Source organism: Anser anser, assembly GCF_964211835.1.
Source record: "Anser anser genome assembly, contig: HAP1_SCAFFOLD_34, whole genome shotgun sequence".
Lineage (NCBI taxonomy): Eukaryota > Metazoa > Chordata > Aves > Anseriformes > Anatidae > Anser > Anser anser.
Genome location: NW_028154129.1, coordinates 1,110,983 through 1,129,444, shown reverse-complemented (window position 1 = coordinate 1,129,444; position 18,462 = coordinate 1,110,983). Strand labels below are relative to the sequence as shown.

The window sequence follows — 18,462 nt, the reverse complement described above, 5'->3', positions numbered from 1 at the left end:
CAACTATGTGGTATGAGTGTGCTTGGTGTGCCATTAGATGTTTTCTTGTAAGTATAGGCTTAGAAGGAGCACGAAGACGTAGGCCTGGATTATGGCTACTGCTACTTCTAGGATGGTTAGGAGTAGTAGGATGATTATTGTTAGGATGGATACTGCAGGAAGGGTGGGTATTAATGCAATGGAGGCTGTAGAGATGAGTTGGATGAGTAAGTGTCCTGCTGTAAGGTTGGCTGTAAGGCGGACTCCGAGGGCTAGGGGGCGGATTAGTAGGCTGGTTGTTTCGATCAGGATTAGTGCGGGGATTAGGGGTGTAGGGGTACCTTCGGGTAATAGGTGGGCTAAAGAGGCTGATGGTTGGTTTCGTAGGCCTGTTAGTAGTGTGGCGAGCCATAGTGGGAAGGCTAGGGCTATGTTCATAGATAGTTGGGTGGTTGGGGTGAATGTATATGGAAGGAGGCCTAGAAGGTTGATTGTAAGAAGTATGATTATTAGGGATGTAAATATTATGGCTCATTTGTGGCCATTTTTGTTGAGCGGGACTATTAGTTGTTTTGTGATTAGGTGAAGGAGTCATGTTTGGATAGTAGAAAGGCGGTTGTTGATTCATCGGTTGTTTGGGGACGGGAATAGTAGGGCTGGGAAGAGTAGGGATAGTAGGATTAAGGGGATGCCAAATAGATTGGGGCTGGAAAATTGGTCAAAGAAGCTTAGGTTCATGGTCAGGATCATGGTGTGGGTTTGGTAGTGAGGGAGGTCTTATTTGATGGGGGGTTGGTTGTGGTGAAGGCTAGTAGTTTTGGTTGGATGAGGAGTGCTAGGGTTAATCAGGTTATAATTATGATTGAAAATCATGGTGCGGGGTTAAGCTGTGGCATATCATTAAGGAGGGGGAAGTCCCTCTTTGGCTAGCTTAAAAGGCTAGTGCTGTTGCATAGCTTCTTAATGATTAGGATGATGATAGAAGGGACGATCAGGCCTCGAAATGTGGGAGTGGGGTTGATTCTACTACAATGGGTATGTAGCTGTGATTAGCCCCGCAAATTTCTGAGCATTGTCCGTAAAAAATCCCAGGCCGGGTGGTAATGAATGAAGTTTGGTTTAGTCGGCCTGGGATTGCGTCTGTTTTAACTCCGAGCGTTGGGACTGCTCAGGAGTGGAGTACGTCTCCTGCAGTAATGATCACGCGGATGGGGGATTCTATTGGGATAACTACGCGGTGGTCAACTTCTAGCAGTCGGAAGTGGCCGTTGGGTAAGTCTGGGGTGGGCACTATGTAGGAGTCGAATGATAGGTCTTTGAAGTCTGTGTATTCGTAGCTTCAGTATCATTGGTGGCCGATGGCTTTTAGGGTGAGGTCTGGTTCATCGATTTTGTCCATTATGTAGAGGATTTGTAGGGATGGGAGGGCGAGGAGTACCAGGACGATAGCAGGTAGGATTGTCCAGATCAGCTCTACTTCTTGGGCGTCTACAGCATTGGACGAGAGTTTTTCTGTTAGTATGTGGGCTAAAAGGTAGAGAACTAGGCTGCAGATAGCTAGGGCAACGATTAGGGCGTGGTCGTGGAATTCAACGAGTTCTTCTATGATGGGTGATGAGGCGTCTTGGAATCCTAGTTGGGAGTGGTTGGCCACATGAGATGTACAGGATTTTTACCTGTGATTTAGTCTTGACAAGGCTATGTAATTGGTTTACTAACGTCTCATAAGAAAGAAGCATGAGCGGTTAATGCAGTTGGCTTGAAACCAGCATGTGAGGGTTCGATTCCTTCCTTTCTTGTACTTGGACGAAGGCCGGTTCCTCGAAAGTATGGTATGGGGGAGGGCAGCCGTGGATTCATTCAACGTTTGTGGTAGTTAGTTCTGGTTGTAGGACTTTTCGTTTGGCCGGAAAGGCTTCTCAGATGATGAATATTAGTATGATTACGGCTACTATTGAGATTAGGGAGCCGATGGAGGAAATGGTGTTTCATAGTGTGTAGGCGTCGGGATAGTCCGAGTATCGTCGGGGTATTCCTGCTAGGCCTAGGAAGTGCTGGGGGAAGAACGTTAGGTTTACTCCTGTAAATATTACCCCGAAGTGGGCTTTTGCTCATGTTTGGTGTAGGGTAAACCCAGTGAGTAGTGGGAATCAGTGAGTAAATCCTGCTAGAGGCCATCCTAGTATAGGTAGAAGGTAAGTAAGGCCAATTTGGGGCTGTAAACTAGGATGATGGCGATTCAGCCTAAGTGGGAGATGGACGAGAAGGCTAGGATTTTGCGTGTTTGTGTTTGGTTCAGTCCTATTCAGCCTCCTAGTGCTGTTGAGGCTAGGGCCATGGCGGTGAGTAGAGCTGGGTCGAGGGATTTGGATGTTAGTAGGAGCAGGGTTAGTGGGGGGAATTTTATGAGGGTCGAGAGTAGCAGGGCTGTTATTAGTGGCGATCCTTGTAGTACTTCTGGGAATCAGAAGTGAAATGGCACTAGGCCCAGTTTAATAGCGATTGCTGCTGTCAGTAGTAGACAGGAGGTTGGGTGGTTTATTTGTGTGATGTCTCATTGGCCAGTGACTCAGGCATTAGTTATGCTAGAGAATAGGACCAGGGCGGAAGCAGCTGCTTGGGTTAGGAAGTATTTTGTTGCGGCTTCTACTGCTCATGGGTGGTGGGATTTGGCAATTAGGGGAATGATGGCTAGTGTGTTGATCTCCAGTCCTGTCCAGGCCAGAACTCAGTGGTTGCTGGAAATTGTGATTGTGGTGCCCAAGATGAGGCTGAAGGTTATGATTGGGGTCGCGTAAGGGTTCATTAGTAGAGGAGGGGGTTAAACCATCATTTTCGGGGTATGGGCCCGATAGCTTGATTAGCTGACTCTACTAGAAAATAATATAAGGGAAGTATGGAGAATTTTGATTTCTCTTGTGTGGGTTCAATTCCTACTTTTCTAAGGTCAACAGGAAATGAGAGGGCTGTTATACCTCTATGTTCACTTTATCATAGTGACCCTTTGTAGTTCAGGCACATTTCCTTATGTAAGGAGGTAGGCCTGCATAGCAGATAGGTATGCTGATGTGTCAGAGGCACAGAGCTAGTGTGAGGGGTAGGAAGTTTTTTCATAGTAGGTGCATTAGTTGGTCATATCGGAATCGTGGGTATGAAGCTCGGACCCATAAGAAACCAGAAGATAGTAGGAGGACTTTTGTGGCTAGGATGACGGGGAATAGTTCTGTGGGTGGCCCTAGGGCGCTTGGGTTTAGGAATATGATGGCTGTAAGTGTATTTATTAGCATAATGTTCGCATATTCAGCTAGGAAGAATAAGGCGAAGGGTCCTGCGGCGTATTCAACGTTAAACCCTGAGACTAGCTCAGATTCACCCTCTGTGAGGTCAAAAGGAGCTCGGTTTGTCTCTGCTAGGGTGGATACGTATCATATTATTGCTAGGGGTCATGAGGAGAAAATGAAGTATAGAGGCTCCTGTGCGACGGCAAAGGAGCTGAGTGTGTAGCTTCCGCTTAGTATGATTATTGATAGCAGGATTATGGCCAGTGTCACTTCGTATGAAATGGTCTGTGCTACTGCCCGTAGGGCTCCGATTAGTGCGTATTTTGAGTTCGAGGCTCAGCCTGATCATAGGACTGAGTAGACGGCTAGGCTTGACATGGCTATTAGGAAGAGAACTCCGAGGTTTAGATCTGCTAGGGGAAATGGGAGTGGTAGTGGTGCTCAAGTGGTGAGGGCTAGGACAAGGGCTAGTATTGGTATCAGAATGAATAGAAGTGGGGAAGAGGTAGAGGGTCGGATGGGCTCTTTGGTAAATAGTTTCAGTCCGTCCGCAAATGGTTGAAGTAGGCCAAAAGGCCCGACAACGTTAGGGCCTTTGCGGGATTGTATGTAGCTTAGGATTTTCCGTTCTACTAGGGTTAGGAAGGCTACGGCAATCAGGATTGGGATGATGTATAGGAGGGATATAACGAGGCAGCTTAGTGTTGTTATTTGAATCATGGGTGAAGCTAGGGAGAGGATTTGAACCTCTGGGGAAAGGGCTTAAGCCTTCTGCACTTGCCGGGCTCTGCCACTCTAGCTGGTCCTTTTCTAGGATTGAAAGTGGTGGGGGAAGGCCCTCTTCACGGTTTAGTTGGTTTCACTGCTTAGAGGGGGGGGGCGTGCTTGTGGTATTGGCCCCACTTTCCCGGTCCTTTCGTACTGGGGAGAGTGTGTCATAGATAGAAACCGACCTGGATTGCTCCGGTCTGAACTCAGATCACGTAGGACTGTTAATCGTTGAACAAACGAACCCTTAATAGCGGCTGCACCATTAGGATGTCCTGATCCAACATCGAGGTCGTAAACCCCCCTGTCGATATGGGCTCTTGAGGGGGATTGCGCTGTTATCCCTGGGGTAGCTTGGTCCATTAATCAATTATATTGGGTCTGGTCACTGTTAGCACTTTGAGGGGTAGCTCTAGGTAAAGAGGTATGGTCTTGTTTTTGGAGGATTTGTTCTCCTCCAAGGTCGCCCCAACCGAAAAATATCGACCAGGCTCTGCGATGGTAGTGGCCCCAGTGGGGTTGATTGAGGATTCGCGGTGGTCGTTGATTTTTAAGTTCCACAGGGTCTTCTCGTCTTATGTTCACATCCCCGCTTTTGCACGGGGAGATCAATTTCACTGATTATCTGTGAGAGACAGTTAAGACCTCGTTTAGCCATTCATACAAGTCTCGATTTATGGGACAATTGATTGCGCTACCTTTGCACGGTTAGGATACCGCGGCCGTTAAACCTAAGTCACCGGGCAGGCATCACCTTCAATACTTGTTTAATTTGCTGAAGGCTATGTTTTTGGTAAACAGTCGGGCCTTATTAATTTGCCGAGTTCCTTTCACAGATTTTAATCGCTCTTATAGGCGCTCCTGAGTCGGGTTAACAGGGTTAGTTAATACGTGGTCTTGTAGGGGTTTTTGTATCTGTCTAGGTCTGTTAATAATGTTTCTATGTAAGCTTGCGCCGTTAGAGGGGTGTGGCCCTGAGTTACTTATTTTAGCATTAATTCTCCTATATTCATAGGTTGACCTGTTTGTGATAAGGGAATCATCTTATTTTGGTATTTTTAGGTGGTGGAGCTTTGACGCACTCTTTTTTGATGGCTGCTTTAGGGCCCACGGTAGGATCAGTAGTAAGAATTATCCGCTAGTCGAGGTTGTGTCCTTTTTTAATGGAGCTGTCCCTCCATTAAATAGCTCTTAATCATCTCATTAGGGTTCAGGATGTCCGGTAGGGAGGATTAAGGGGGAACTTAGATTCGTTTCACAGGTAACCAGCTATCACCCAGCTCGGTTGGCTTTTCACCTCTACTGACAAGTCATCCCACTCTTTTGCAACAGAGACGGGTTCGCTCTCTTTAACTGCTTGAAAGTAGCTCGCTTGGGTTTCGGGGGGGCAAACTTTAGTTCACTTTGCTTGGTTGTTCTCGCTAAACCATGATGCAAAAGGTACAAGGGTTGATCTTTGCTGTCTGTCGCTTTGATTGTTTCACTGCTATTTCATCTTTCCCTTACGGTACTGGGGTCTCTATCGCGTCTAAGTGTCTTTTCTATCGCCTATACTAAGACTGTAAAATGCTTTAGTTTGATTAGTTTAGTAAATTCTTTAGTTTTGGTGTACTATTTGTGTGGTTGAGCTAGAGGGGGGGCTTCAAGACGATCCGGTCTAGTAGATATCTTTCAGGTGTAAGCTGAGTGCTTTGGTGTTATAGCTACGTCTTGATATTCTAAGTACACCTTCCGGTACACTTACCTTGTTACGACTTACCTCATCTTCAGCGTATTTATGGTATTAGTTATGTGGGATGTGGCTTTTGAGGAGGGTGACGGGCGGTATGTACGTGCCCCAGGGCCGGCTTAAAGTAGGCTCTATTGTCCCACTTTACTGCTAAATCCGCCTTCCAGAAGTGGTTTCACGCTTCTTTCCGTGTGCCCTATGAATAGGGAATGTAGCCCATTTCTTCCACTCCATAGGCTATACCTTGACCTGTCTTATTAGCGGGGTGCTATTGTGTCCACTGTTGTGCTCTCATTCGAGGTGGGCTGGCAACGGCGGTATGTAGGCTGTGTTGGCAAGGGGTGGTTGGGTTAATCGGGGATTATCGATTGTAGAACAGGCTCCTCTAGGTGGGTTTGGGGCACCGCCAAGTCCTTAGAGTTTTAAGCGTTTGTGCTCGTAGTTCTCTGGCGGATACTTCGGTAAAGTAAGTATCAAGATTTAGGGCCAGGCATAGTGGGGTATCTAATCCCAGTTTGGGCCCTGGCTTTCGTGGGTTTAAATCAGTCGTTAGTTCCTAAGATCATCTTAATGGTGTGTTTAGGTGCATCTTGGGCTTATGACAGCTCAGTTGCATTTTGATCTTAGTTAGCTAGGATAGGCATTTTACCACTCTTTACGCCGTGTCAATAGGACGGTTGATTTGGGTTTCTTGTATGACCGCGGTGGCTGGCACAAGATTTACCAACCCTTGAAGTTAGGCTGTTGCTATAACTAAGTCAAGTTTGCACTCATTGCTTAATGTTAATTACTGCTGAATACCCGTGGGGGCGTGGCTTAGCGAGGCGTCTTGGGCTACTACTTGGGTGTGCCTGATACCCGCTCCTCAAGGCCTGTATGGGGGTAGGTGGTCGAGGGCGTTTACACTGGGGCGCGGATACTTGCATGTATATATTTAGCAAAAACCAACCGTAAGGTTAGGACTAAGTCTTTTGTCCGCAGGCATGTTTTATGCCATCTTGGCAACTTCAGTGCCATGCTTTGTGTTAAGCTATGTGGACGGGGGTGTGGTTAGCTGATAGTTGAGTGGTGAGTGAGAGTGAAGTATATGAAATTATTGCTTGTGTTTACTATTTTTAGTACTGGAGTTTCTCTAAGTCCTAGGACTAGGAGGAAATGGTGTTTCATAGTGTGTAGGCGTCGGGATAGTCCGAGTATCGTCGGGGTATTCCTGCTAGGCCTAGGAAGTGCTGGGGGAAGAACGTTAGGTTTACTCCTGTAAATATTACCCCGAAGTGGGCTTTTGCTCATGTTTGGTGTAGGGTAAACCCAGTGAGTAGTGGGAATCAGTGAGTAAATCCTGCTAGAATGGCAAAGACGGCGCCTATGGATAGGACGTAGTGGAAGTGGACACTATTTGTCTGATCCGTACTAATTACCGCCATCCTACTCCTTCTATCACTCCCCGTACTCGCCGCCGGTATTACAATATTACTAACTGATCGAAACCTAAACACCACATTCTTCGACCCCGCTGGAGGAGGAGACCCAATCCTGTACCAACACCTATTCTGATTCTTCGGACACCCAGAAGTCTATATTCTGATCCTACCGGGGTTCGGAATCATCTCACACGTAGTCACGTACTACTCAGGCAAAAAGGAGCCCTTCGGCTACATGGGAATAGTCTGAGCCATACTATCCATCGGCTTCCTAGGATTCATCGTCTGAGCTCACCACATGTTTACAGTAGGAATAGACGTTGATACCCGAGCCTACTTTACATCAGCCACTATAATCATTGCCATCCCTACCGGAATCAAAGTATTTAGCTGACTAGCCACCCTGCACGGAGGAACAATCAAATGAGACCCCCCCAATACTATGAGCTCTAGGATTTATCTTCCTATTTACCATCGGAGGATTAACAGGAATCGTTCTTGCAAACTCTTCCCTAGACATCGCCCTGCACGACACGTACTACGTAGTTGCCCACTTCCACTACGTCCTATCCATAGGCGCCGTCTTTGCCATTCTAGCAGGATTTACTCACTGATTCCCACTACTCACTGGGTTTACCCTACACCAAACATGAGCAAAAGCCCACTTCGGGGTAATATTTACAGGAGTAAACCTAACGTTCTTCCCCCAGCACTTCCTAGGCCTAGCAGGAATACCCCGACGATACTCGGACTATCCCGACGCCTACACACTATGAAACACCATTTCCTCCATCGGCTCCCTAATCTCAATAGTAGCCGTAATCATACTAATATTCATCATCTGAGAAGCCTTTTCGGCCAAACGAAAAGTCCTACAACCAGAACTAACTACCACAAACGTTGAATGAATCCACGGCTGCCCTCCCCCATACCATACTTTCGAGGAACCGGCCTTCGTCCAAGTACAAGAAAGGAAGGAATCGAACCCTCACATGCTGGTTTCAAGCCAACTGCATTAACCGCTCATGCTTCTTTCTTATGAGACGTTAGTAAACCAATTACATAGCCTTGTCAAGACTAAATCACAGGTAAAAATCCTGTACATCTCATGTGGCCAACCACTCCCAACTAGGATTCCAAGACGCCTCATCACCCATCATAGAACTCGTTGAATTCCACGACCACGCCCTAATCGTTGCCCTAGCTATCTGCAGCCTAGTTCTCTACCTTTTAGCCCACATACTAACAGAAAAACTCTCGTCCAATGCTGTAGACGCCCAAGAAGTAGAGCTGATCTGGACAATCCTACCTGCTATCGTCCTGGTACTCCTCGCCCTCCCATCCCTACAAATCCTCTACATAATGGACGAAATCGACGAACCAGACCTCACCCTAAAAGCCATCGGCCACCAATGATACTGAAGCTACGAATACACAGACTTCAAAGACCTATCATTCGACTCCTACATAGTGCCCACCCCAGACTTACCCAACGGCCACTTCCGACTGCTAGAAGTTGACCACCGCGTAGTTATCCCAATAGAATCCCCCATCCGCGTGATCATTACTGCAGGAGACGTACTCCACTCCTGAGCAGTCCCAACGCTCGGAGTTAAAACAGACGCAATCCCAGGCCGACTAAACCAAACTTCATTCATTACCACCCGGCCTGGGATTTTTTACGGACAATGCTCAGAAATTTGCGGGGCTAATCACAGCTACATACCCATTGTAGTAGAATCAACCCCACTCCCACATTTCGAGGCCTGATCGTCCCTTCTATCATCATCCTAATCATTAAGAAGCTATGCAACAGCACTAGCCTTTTAAGCTAGCCAAAGAGGGACTTCCCCCTCCTTAATGATATGCCACAGCTTAACCCCGCACCATGATTTTCAATCATAATTATAACCTGATTAACCCTAGCACTCCTCATCCAACCAAAACTACTAGCCTTCACCACAACCAACCCCCCATCAAATAAGACCTCCCTCACTACCAAACCCACACCATGATCCTGACCATGAACCTAAGCTTCTTTGACCAATTTTCCAGCCCCAATCTATTTGGCATCCCCTTAATCCTACTATCCCTACTCTTCCCAGCCCTACTATTCCCGTCCCCAAACAACCGATGAATCAACAACCGCCTTTCTACTATCCAAACATGACTCCTTCACCTAATCACAAAACAACTAATAGTCCCACTCAACAAAAATGGCCACAAATGAGCCATAATATTTACATCCCTAATAATCATACTTCTTACAATCAACCTTCTAGGCCTCCTTCCATATACATTCACCCCAACCACCCAACTATCTATGAACATAGCCCTAGCCTTCCCACTATGGCTCGCCACACTACTAACAGGCCTACGAAACCAACCATCAGCCTCTTTAGCCCACCTATTACCCGAAGGTACCCCTACACCCCTAATCCCCGCACTAATCCTGATCGAAACAACCAGCCTACTAATCCGCCCCCTAGCCCTCGGAGTCCGCCTTACAGCCAACCTTACAGCAGGACACTTACTCATCCAACTCATCTCTACAGCCTCCATTGCATTAATACCCACCCTTCCTGCAGTATCCATCCTAACAATAATCATCCTACTACTCCTAACCATCCTAGAAGTAGCAGTAGCCATAATCCAGGCCTACGTCTTCGTGCTCCTTCTAAGCCTATACTTACAAGAAAACATCTAATGGCACACCAAGCACACTCATACCACATAGTTGACCCAAGCCCTTGACCAATCTTCGGGGCAGCCGCCGCCCTACTCACAACCTCAGGATTAATCATGTGATTCCACTACAACTCATCCATACTACTAACCCTAGGCCTCATCTCAATACTCCTAGTAATACTCCAATGATGACGAGACATTGTACGAGAAAGCACCTTCCAAGGCCATCACACTCCCACAGTCCAAAAAGGCCTACGATACGGCATAATCCTTTTCATCACATCCGAAGCATTCTTCTTCTTAGGGTTCTTCTGAGCGTTCTTCCACTCGAGCCTGGCCCCAACCCCAGAACTAGGAGGCCAATGACCCCCAACAGGAATTAAACCACTCAACCCGATAGAAGTCCCCCTACTAAACACAGCCATCCTACTAGCCTCAGGCGTTACCGTAACGTGAGCCCATCACAGCATCACAGAAGGAAACCGAAAACACGCCATCCACGCCCTAACCCTAACGATCCTCCTGGGATTCTACTTCACAGCCCTACAAGCAATAGAATACCACGAAGCCCCATTCTCAATCGCCGATAGCGTCTACGGATCTACCTTCTTCGTTGCCACTGGATTCCACGGACTCCACGTAATCATCGGATCCTCCTTCCTGACCGTCTGCCTCTTCCGACTGATCAAGTTCCACTTTACATCAGACCACCACTTCGGATTCGAGGCAGCAGCCTGATACTGACACTTCGTAGACGTCATCTGACTATTCCTCTACATAACCATCTACTGATGAGGATCTTGCTCTTCTAGTATATTAATTACAATTGACTTCCAATCTCTAGAATCTGGTATAAACCCAGAGGAGAGCAATGAACGCACTCATGTTCATATTCGCCCTATCATCAATCCTAAGCGCCGCCCTAACCGCATTAAACTTCTGACTCGCCCAAATAAACCCCGACTCAGAGAAACTCTCACCGTACGAATGTGGATTCGACCCACTTGGATCTGCTCGATTACCATTCTCAGTCCGATTCTTCCTCAGTAGCCATCCTGTTCGTCCTATTCGACCTAGAAATCGCCCTCCTACTCCCCCTGCCATGAGCCGTCCAACTCCAATCCCCCCTAATGACCCTCACCTGAACTGTAGTGATCCTCCTTCTCCTAACACTCGGACTGGCCTACGAGTGAATTCAAGGGGGCCTAGAATGAGCAGAATAACAGAAAGTTAGTCTAACCAAAAAGATAGCTGGTTTCGACCCAGCAGATTACAGCCAACCCTGTAACTTTCTTATGTCGCCCCTACATTTAAGCTTCTACTCAGCCTTCATTTTCAGCGGACTAGGACTAGCCTTCCACCGAACCCACCTAGTATCCGCCCTACTATGCCTTGAAAGCATAATATTATCGATATTCGTAGGCCTATCAATATGATCCATCGAAAACCAAGTCTCCTCATTCACCATGGTACCAATTCTCATGCTAACCTTCTCAGCGTGTGAGGCGGGCACAGGCCTGGCCATCCTAGTAGCCTCCACCCGCACACATGGCTCCGACCATCTACACAACCTAAACCTCCTGCAATGCTAAAAATCATCCTACCCACAATCATACTTCTTCCAACAGCCCTGCTGTCTCCACCAAAATTTCTATGGACTAACACCACCTTATACAGCCTCCTAATCGCTGCCCTAAGCCTACAGTGATTAATCCCAACCTACTACCCCTACAAATTTTTATCCAACTGAACAGGAATTGACCAAATCTCATCCCCCCTCCTAGTACTATCCTGCTGACTACTCCCACTCATAATCATAGCAAGCCAAAACCACCTGCAACAAGAACCCCTACAACGCAAACGAATCTTTATCTCAACCTTAGTCGCAGTCCAGCCATTCATCCTACTAGCCTTTTCCACCACAGAACTAGCACTATTTTACATCTCATTTGAAGCAACCCTCATTCCCACCCTAATCTTAATCACCCGATGGGGGAACCAACCAGAACGCCTAAGCGCTGGCATCTACCTGCTATTCTACACGCCAGTAAGCTCTCTACCCCTGCTAATCACAATCATACACCTATACGTGAAAATTGGCACCCTGCACCTGCCAACCCTACAACTAACCCACCCAACCCTATCCACCTCATGGACAGGAATACTATCAGGTCTAGCACTGCTCATAGCATTCATAGTAAAAGCCCCACTATACGGCCTACACCTCTGACTGCCAAAAGCCCACGTAGAAGCACCCATCGCAGGCTCAATACTCCTCGCCGCCCTACTACTAAAGCTAGGAGGATACGGAATTATACGAGTCACTCTATTTATGGGCCCACTGTCCAACCTCCTGCACTACCCCTTCCTAACCCTGGCCCTATGAGGCGCCCTAATGACTAGCTCAATCTGCCTACGACAGACAGACCTAAAATCACTAATCGCTTATTCATCCGTTAGCCACATAGGCCTAGTTATCGCCGCAGGAATAATCCAAACCCACTGATCATTCTCAGGGGCAATGATCCTAATAATTTCCCATGGACTAACTTCCTCCATACTATTCTGCCTAGCCAACACAAACTATGAACGTACGCACAGCCGAATTCTACTACTCACACGAGGCCTACAACCTCTCCTACCACTCATAGCTACCTGATGATTGCTGGCCAATCTAACAAACATAGCCTTACCCCCAACAACAAACCTCATAGCAGAGCTAACCATTATAATCACCTTATTCAACTGATCTGCCTTCACGATCATCCTAACAGGAATCGCAACCCTACTAACCGCCTCCTACACCTTATTCATACTACTAATGACCCAACGAGGCTCAATCCCCTCCCACATCACATCTATGCAAAACTCAACCACGCGAGAACACCTGCTCATAACACTCCACATTATCCCAATATTCCTCCTAATCCTCAAACCCGAACTGATCTCCGGAATCCCCTCATGCAAGTATAGTTTAAACCAAACATTAGACTGTGATTCTAAGAATAGAAGTTCAAACCTTCTTACCTGCCGAGGGGAGGGTTTAACCAACAAGAGCTGCTAACTCTTACATCTGAGCCTAAAACCTCAGCCCCCTTACTTTTAAAGGATAACAGCAATCCACTGGTCTTAGGAACCACCCATCTTGGTGCAAATCCAAGTAAAAGTAGTGAACCCCACACTACTAATCAACTCCCTCACACTACTCACGCTGACAATCCTCCTAACCCCAATCATCCTGCCATTTCTATTTAAAAACTTTAAAAACACCCCACAAGCCACCACCCGCGCTGTTAAAACCGCATTCCTAATTAGCCTAGCCCCTACAACCGCATTCATCTACTCGGGAGTAGAATCTGTCACCTGCCACTGGGAGTGAAAATTCATTATAAACTTTAAAATCCCCCTGAGCCTAAAAATAGACCAATACTCAATAACATTTCTTCCAATCGCCCTATTTGTAACATGATCAATCCTACAATTCGCCATATGATACATGGCCTCAGAGCCATACGTAACAAAATTTTTCACCTACCTACTGACATTCCTAGTCGCCATACTCCTCCTAACAACCGCAAACAACATATTCCTCCTATTCGTAGGCTGGGAAGGAGTAGGAATCATGTCCTTCCTTCTCATCGGCTGATGACAAGGCCGAGCAGATGCCAACACCGCCGCCCTACAAGCCGTAATCTACAACCGAATCGGAGACGTCGGACTGACCCTGAGCATAGCATGACTAGCTTCAACATTCAACACCTGAGAGATCCAACAAGCCGTACACCCCCACCAAACCCCAATCCTCCCCCTCATAGGATTAATCCTCGCAGCCGCAGGAAAATCCGCCCAATTTGGACTCCACCCATGACTGCCCGCAGCAATAGAAGGCCCCACCCCAGTATCAGCCCTACTGCACTCCAGTACCATAGTAGTAGCCGGAATCTTCCTGCTCATCCGCATGCACCCCCTGCTAGCCACCAACCAGACAGCCCTAACTGCCTGCCTATGCCTAGGTGCTCTATCAACCCTATTCGCTGCCACATGCGCCCTAACCCAAAATGACATCAAAAAAATCATTGCTTTCTCAACATCCAGCCAACTAGGACTAATAATAGTCACTATCGGACTAAACCTCCCACAACTAGCCTTCCTACACATCTCAACCCATGCCTTCTTTAAAGCCATACTATTCCTATGCTCAGGGTCTATCATCCACAACCTAAACGGAGAACAAGATATCCGAAAGATAGGAGGCCTACAGAAAATACTCCCAGTCACTACTTCCTGCCTAACCATCGGAAACCTGGCGCTGATAGGAACCCCATTCCTAGCCGGATTCTACTCAAAAGACCTCATCATCGAAAGCTTAAACACATCATACCTAAATACTTGAGCCCTACTCCTAACCCTTATAGCCACAGCATTCACCGCAACCTACAGCATCCGCATAACCATCCTAGTCCAAGCTGGACAAACCCGAATCCCCCCAATAGTATCAATAAACGAAAACAACCCACTAATCACCGCCCCCCTAACCCGACTCGCCCTAGGCAGCATTACAGCAGGAATAATCATTACCTCTTTCATCACACCAACCAAAACCCCCCCAATAACCATACCCCTTATCACCAAAACCGCTGCCATCCTCATAACAATCCTAGGAATCATCCTAGGCCACTCATGTACAGGGCCACACCCCTCTAACGGCGCAAGCTTACATAGAAACATTATTAACAGACCTAGACAGATACAAAAACCCCTACAAGACCACGTATTAACTAACCCTGTTAACCCGACTCAGGAGCGCCTATAAGAGCGATTAAAATCTGTGAAAGGAACTCGGCAAATTAATAAGGCCCGACTGTTTACCAAAAACATAGCCTTCAGCAAATTAAACAAGTATTGAAGGTGATGCCTGCCCGGTGACTTAGGTTTAACGGCCGCGGTATCCTAACCGTGCAAAGATAGCGCAATCAATTGTCCCATAAATCGAGACTTGTATGAATGGCTAAACGAGGTCTTAACTGTCTCTCACAGATAATCAGTGAAATTGATCTCCCCGTGCAAAAGCGGGGATGTGAACATAAGACGAGAAGACCCTGTGGAACTTAAAAATCAACGACCACCGCGAATCCTCAATCAACCCCACTGGGGCCACTACCATCGCAGAGCCTGGTCGATATTTTTCGGTTGGGGCGACCTTGGAGGAGAACAAATCCTCCAAAAACAAGACCATACCTCTTTACCTAGAGCTACCCCTCAAAGTGCTAACAGTGACCAGACCCAATATAATTGATTAATGGACCAAGCTACCCCAGGGATAACAGCGCAATCCCCCTCAAGAGCCCATATCGACAGGGGGGTTTACGACCTCGATGTTGGATCAGGACATCCTAATGGTGCAGCCGCTATTAAGGGTTCGTTTGTTCAACGATTAACAGTCCTACGTGATCTGAGTTCAGACCGGAGCAATCCAGGTCGGTTTCTATCTATGACACACTCTCCCCAGTACGAAAGGACCGGGAAAGTGGGGCCAATACCACAAGCACGCCCCCCCCCTCTAAGCAGTGAAACCAACTAAACCGTGAAGAGGGCCTTCCCCCACCACTTTCAATCCTAGAAAAGGACCAGCTAGAGTGGCAGAGCCCGGCAAGTGCAGAAGGCTTAAGCCCTTTCCCCAGAGGTTCAAATCCTCTCCCTAGCTTCACCCATGATTCAAATAACAACACTAAGCTGCCTCGTTATATCCCTCCTATACATCATCCCAATCCTGATTGCCGTAGCCTTCCTAACCCTAGTAGAACGGAAAATCCTAAGCTACATACAATCCCGCAAAGGCCCTAACGTTGTCGGGCCTTTTGGCCTACTTCAACCATTTGCGGACGGACTGAAACTATTTACCAAAGAGCCCATCCGACCCTCTACCTCTTCCCCACTTCTATTCATTCTGATACCAATACTAGCCCTTGTCCTAGCCCTCACCACTTGAGCACCACTACCACTCCCATTTCCCCTAGCAGATCTAAACCTCGGAGTTCTCTTCCTAATAGCCATGTCAAGCCTAGCCGTCTACTCAGTCCTATGATCAGGCTGAGCCTCGAACTCAAAATACGCACTAATCGGAGCCCTACGGGCAGTAGCACAGACCATTTCATACGAAGTGACACTGGCCATAATCCTGCTATCAATAATCATACTAAGCGGAAGCTACACACTCAGCTCCTTTGCCGTCGCACAGGAGCCTCTATACTTCATTTTCTCCTCATGACCCCTAGCAATAATATGATACGTATCCACCCTAGCAGAGACAAACCGAGCTCCTTTTGACCTCACAGAGGGTGAATCTGAGCTAGTCTCAGGGTTTAACGTTGAATACGCCGCAGGACCCTTCGCCTTATTCTTCCTAGCTGAATATGCGAACATTATGCTAATAAATACACTTACAGCCATCATATTCCTAAACCCAAGCGCCCTAGGGCCACCCACAGAACTATTCCCCGTCATCCTAGCCACAAAAGTCCTCCTACTATCTTCTGGTTTCTTATGGGTCCGAGCTTCATACCCACGATTCCGATATGACCAACTAATGCACCTACTATGAAAAAACTTCCTACCCCTCACACTAGCTCTGTGCCTCTGACACATCAGCATACCTATCTGCTATGCAGGCCTACCTCCTTACATAAGGAAATGTGCCTGAACTACAAAGGGTCACTATGATAAAGTGAACATAGAGGTATAACAGCCCTCTCATTTCCTGTTGACCTTAGAAAAGTAGGAATTGAACCCACACAAGAGAAATCAAAATTCTCCATACTTCCCTTATATTATTTTCTAGTAGAGTCAGCTAATCAAGCTATCGGGCCCATACCCCGAAAATGATGGTTTAACCCCCTCCTCTACTAATGAACCCTTACGCGACCCCAATCATAACCTTCAGCCTCATCTTGGGCACCACAATCACAATTTCCAGCAACCACTGAGTTCTGGCCTGGACAGGACTGGAGATCAACGCACTAGCCATCATTCCCCTAATTGCCAAATCCCACCACCCACGAGCAGTAGAAGCCGCAACGAAATACTTCCTAACCCAAGCAGCTGCTTCCGCCCTGGTCCTATTCTCTAGCATAACCAATGCCTGAGTCACCGGCCAATGAGACATCACACAAATAAACCACCCAACCTCCTGTCTACTACTGACAGCAGCAATCGCTATTAAACTGGGCCTAGTGCCATTTCACTTCTGATTCCCAGAAGTACTACAAGGATCGCCACTAATAACAGCCCTGCTACTCTCGACCCTCATAAAATTCCCCCCACTAACCCTGCTCCTACTAACATCCAAATCCCTCGACCCAGCTCTACTCACCGCCATGGCCCTAGCCTCAACAGCACTAGGAGGCTGAATAGGACTGAACCAAACACAAACACGCAAAATCCTAGCCTTCTCGTCCATCTCCCACTTAGGCTGAATCGCCATCATCCTAGTTTACAGCCCCAAATTGGCCTTACTTACCTTCTACCTATACACAATCATAACATCAGCCGTATTCCTAGCCCTTAACAAAATCAAAGCCCTTAACCTATCCATGATCACAACCTCATGAACAAAAACCCCAGTGCTAAACGCCACCCTAATACTAGTACTTTTATCCCTAGCAGGCCTCCCCCCATTAACAGGCTTTATACCAAAGTGACTTATCATCCAAGAACTAACTAAACAGGAAATAACACCAGCAGCCATGGCAATTGCCATGCTATCACTGCTCAGCCTCTTCTTCTACCTACGCCTCGCATACCACTCAACAATTACCCTTCCCCCCAACTCCTCTAACCACATAAAACAATGATACACTAGCAAAGCCCCAAGCACACCTACTGCGGTCCTTGCCTCACTATCAATCCTCTTACTTCCCCTGTCCCCAATAATACATGCCATTGTCTAGAAACTTAGGATAACACCCCAAACCGAAGGCCTTCAAAGCCTTAAATAAGAGTTAAACCCTCTTAGTTTCTGCACATTAAGACTTACAGAATATTAACCTGTATCTTCTGAATGCAAGTCAGACGCTTTAATTAAGCTAAAGCCTCCCTAGACAGATGGGCTTCGATCCCACAAAACTCTAGTTAACAGCTAAATGCCTAAACCAATTGGCTTCTGCCTACAAAGACCCTGACGCACCCTAGTGCGCATCGATGAGCTTGCAACTCAACATGAATTTCACTACAGAGCCGATAAGAAGAGGAATTAAACCTCTGTAAAAAGGACTACAGCCTAACGCTTCAACACTCAGCCATCTTACCCGTCACCTTCATCAACCGATGACTATTTTCCACTAACCATAAGGATATTGGCACCCTGTACCTCATCTTCGGGGCATGAGCAGGAATAGTCGGCACCGCACTCAGCCTATTAATCCGCGCAGAACTAGGACAACCAGGAACTCTCCTAGGCGACGACCAAATTTACAATGTAATCGTTACCGCTCACGCCTTTGTAATAAGCTTCTTTATAGTCATACCCATCATGATCGGAGGATTCGGCAACTGATTAGTCCCCCTCATAATCGGTGCCCCCGACATAGCATTCCCGCGA

The 18,462-nt window shown here is 47.2% G+C and overlaps 1 long non-coding RNA gene across 1 annotated transcript; it reads left to right on the top strand.

The window, feature by feature from the left end:
- The first annotated feature begins 2,853 nt into the window (after nucleotides 1–2,853).
- On the top strand, nucleotides 2,854–16,703 carry LOC310890710. Its single transcript, XR_014577280.1, has 2 exons — nucleotides 2,854–3,047; nucleotides 16,535–16,703. It is a non-coding gene; the product is annotated as an uncharacterized lncRNA (long non-coding RNA).
- Nucleotides 16,704–18,462: the final 1,759 nt, after the last annotated feature.